Source organism: Octopus bimaculoides, chromosome 4 (assembly GCF_046866305.1).
Source record: "Octopus bimaculoides isolate indiv1 chromosome 4, ASM4686630v1, whole genome shotgun sequence".
NCBI lineage: Eukaryota > Metazoa > Mollusca > Cephalopoda > Octopoda > Octopodidae > Octopus > Octopus bimaculoides.
This window is the reverse complement of record NC_142931.1, coordinates 67,356,018-67,360,130: the sequence shown is the minus strand read 5'-3', so window position 1 is coordinate 67,360,130 and position 4,113 is coordinate 67,356,018.

The window sequence follows — 4,113 nt, the reverse complement described above, 5'->3', positions numbered from 1 at the left end:
CTCTAAACTTTGCCCAGGCTATTCTTATTCTAGCAGCTACACTTTCAGCGCACCCACCCCCACTACTAACTTGGTCGCCCAGATAGCGGAAGCTATCGACTACCTCTATTTTTTCACCCTGGAATGAGATAGAAGTTGTTTCCTGTTTGTTTACAGTCTTTATTGCACCTGAACATCTGCCGTAAGTATATGTATATATAAATTACATATATATATATATATAAAACTTAGATATGTTTCGACCAAAGATTGGTCCAGGCCATGTCTAACTTTATATATACATATAAAATACATATCTACGCATACACACACAAACCCACACACACACACACACACACACACACACACACACACATGTATATACATATATATATATACTGGAGTAAGCACATGAAATGTGCAACAAGGTGGAAAAAAGAGTACTCAAATACCAGAGGTAGAGTAATATGCTTTATTTAAAAGCAGCAGAAATATAACAAAAGACTGTTACTCTGAGTTTCCAGTTCCCGTTCAACAGTCTTTTGTTATATTTCTGCTGCTTTTAAATAAAGTATATATATATATATATATATATATATATATATATATATATATATATATATATATATATATATTTATATCTATATTATTCGAGTTTAAAAACTCCTTCTTGAATTGGTTGATTGATGAGTTTTACAGGACATTTCTGGTATTATTTAGTCCATGCTTACATTTAACTATTTGTGTATAGTTATCCATCTATATTTATACAAATAAATATAGACTATTTGTTTGCTTAGCTTGTGTTTCCTCAATGCAAAGTTTTTGAAGCAGGATTTTTATGACCAGAAGCTTTTCCTTTTTCCAGCTTTTATCTGTTCAATTAATAAAGAATTCCAGAAAAGTGTTGTAGTTCAGAGCTAGAAGTTGATGGGTTGATAGGAAATTTCAAGAAATGTCACTGTAAGCAGCCTCACCCCAAACCTACACCTCACTCTCACATCCTCACACCACTCTACAAACACTAGCACTGACCACTTCCCAGCACCCACACTATCACATCCACACACACACATTAGATGCACGCATTCACATGTCAAAATTATCAGCCCCTATCTACACACACACACCCTCACATACACACCAGTACTTTATTATCTCCCCTTCTTCCTAGCTCTCCTGTCCAACTGCCTTTTTCCAGCCAGTCACCATGATTGACTGCTAAATCCACATGTTTTTCTTTTTTTATTCTCTCTGTGTTTATTCCCTCGTTTTCCTTTCTGTTGAAGAGCATAGGCTCGAAAAGTAAAAGACTTTCTCACCTTCCCAAGTGTTAAGCTAATACACCTGCTTGTTGTTTATACGCCTGTCTGTTTTTTGTTTTCTGTAAATTTCAACTATATATATATATATATATATATATATATATATATACACACATACATACACGCACACACACACACACACACACACATGAGTGTGTGTGTGCATGAGAAGGACATGGAGTGAGGAAGGACATATAAGTATTATTCATACATCATTGTCAGCTGTCTGTTATAGGTGGATGTTGACTGTCTGTTCAGATCTCTGAACAAAATTCCTTTGGACAGTAAGTAAGGTAGTTTGCACCAATCACCTCACCCCTACCAGACTTCCTCTCTGGGCTTACATGCCAAGTACTAAGGGGTGTGAAAGAGTACAGCAAGCATGGTTGACAATGAGGCATCCTGCAGTAGCAGCTTGTTTGCTTAGTTAAGCCCCACCAACCATTGTCTGATGGTACTGATCTTCCACTTGGCCGCAATAAACTTCAAGCTGGTCTAGGACTCTCCCACCTTGTTGGTTATCCAACCTCCTGCTGCTGCCATCTTCACCATATTTCTGGCACAGGAGGCTAAGAGGTTGCTAGCACTTACTCAAGGTACCATCCCAGTCCATGGACAGAAAGGGCTACTTACTTTCCCTTTAACAGCCTGCTATTTATGTGAGTGCTATACTGTACTGTATACTAAAAATGTACAGGTATGTATTTGGTAACTCACAATTCACAGTTAATACTTTACTAGTGTACATGGCCAAAATACTAAATACTGCCCCAGTCCATCAAGAAGTAAAGAGGTACCATAGGATAATATGTCTTGCAGCTTAAAAGGTAACATGTACTATATAATTGATGAATGTTTTCTTACTTAGTGGAACTGGGTGTGAAGTTCTGGTTCAAGACCTTTAATCACAGTCAGAATTTCAAATATTACTGCTGTTAGTATGTTGTACTCCTGTGTAAAACATCAAAGTCAACTTGCTCCAGTTTGCATTAGTGAACAATTTCATTCCAACTTTATGGTTGAACAGAGAGAGCAGTAATCAATTTCCTTTTTTCTTTTTTCTTTCTTTCTTTCTTTCTTTTTTTTTTTTTGACTTTACTCTCTTTCAACTATTTACTTTAAACAGAGTTTATTTTTGTAATCTGACAATCAAATTGTCTGTAAATCAGATGTTTCTTTCTGTTGCAAGCTATTCAGTGAGTCAAAGTAAAACCTTTTAATCACAGCTCTAAAGAATATGTGATTGAATGGCATATTCTGTTATTAATTAATCTTTGATGTGCATTTGTGTCATGTCTTTTCCAAACATAAATTCTATTGCTCTTACAATTCCTTCTTATCTTGTTCCAGCTCAAAAGTATCTGATTCTTCAGCATGATGATCTTTGTAGCTATTATTGTTATTGTTGCTGTTGTTCAAAACCAGGTCTTTGAGTAAACCGATAATCAAAGACATTCCAACCATGACCATCTCGTCTTGTAAGAGACATATAAATTACTCTGAATTACCCAGTGTGTACTTTTCTTTCCAAAGATGATAGGTTGTAACTTGAGACACATTTAGGTGTTATCTTTCTTCTAATGCGCAGGTTGCATGCTTGCAAATGGTATCTGGTATTTTTGTTGCAGGTGGGTAACTTCAGTCAGACCTTTGAAATCATACTCAGTATATAATATAGATCATAATAATATTTTTGTGACTGACCTTTATGTCTTTATATAAGTGTTGTGTTTACATGTCCAGCTGCTCCCCCAGCTTCATCTCTCTATCACTTATTCTTCCATCAGTCTTCTAACTACTACATTGTTCTGCTGTTGTATTTAAATGAAAACAGAACTGCATATATCACCATTTCTTTCTGTACCAAGTTAATTCTTCCTCTCTCCTGAACCATTTTGTTTAGCCAGCCAACCCTCATTCTTAACATCATCTCTTCCCACTCATATTTTTCATTGATCACACTTTATGTGCTGCCAGTCACCACTTTCTCTCCTTTAGCCATTTCCTATTGCCACCCACTCCTTATACTTACCACCATCTCATATCTGCTATTAACCCCCCCCCCACCTTTGTTCACCATTCAATACATTCCCCCTATATAATTCTGGCTACCCCAACCCCTATCACTGCCATGTATAAATACTGATATATATACAGTTACAACCACACACACTTGCATATACACACATACCATACACACACATTTTTCCTTCTGTAACTACTATTAAATTCTAAGATTACTGTCCACATTCCTTGATACTAACATGAATCCATAGTAGTAAGTGGCATTGTATATGATATATACATTGTGTATATATATATATATATATATATATATATATATATATATATGTATAGTTCCACATATACACACACACATATATACATAAATATACATACACACATATGTATATATTATGTATGTATATAAGCATATGTATATATGTGTATGTATATGTGTGTGTATATATATATATATATATATATATATATATATATATATATATATATATATATATATTTATATATGCAAAGAGAGGGAGGGAGGGACGGAGGGAGGGGGAGGGAGAGAGAATTACATTATACAGAACAGCTTACTCTTCACTCTTCATGTGTCTTTTCCTTTTTGATGGCTTGAATTAACTAGGTAAATTTGATCTGTACGGCCATGCATACTCTGAATGCAAAGCATCATTTTTCTTGCTTTTGTTAGAAATTATTCCAAGTTAAGAAATATGTTGCATTTGTACATACACCAAAAGTGTACGTAAAAATAGCACAATTTTCCTCCTGATTGAATGTATTCGGT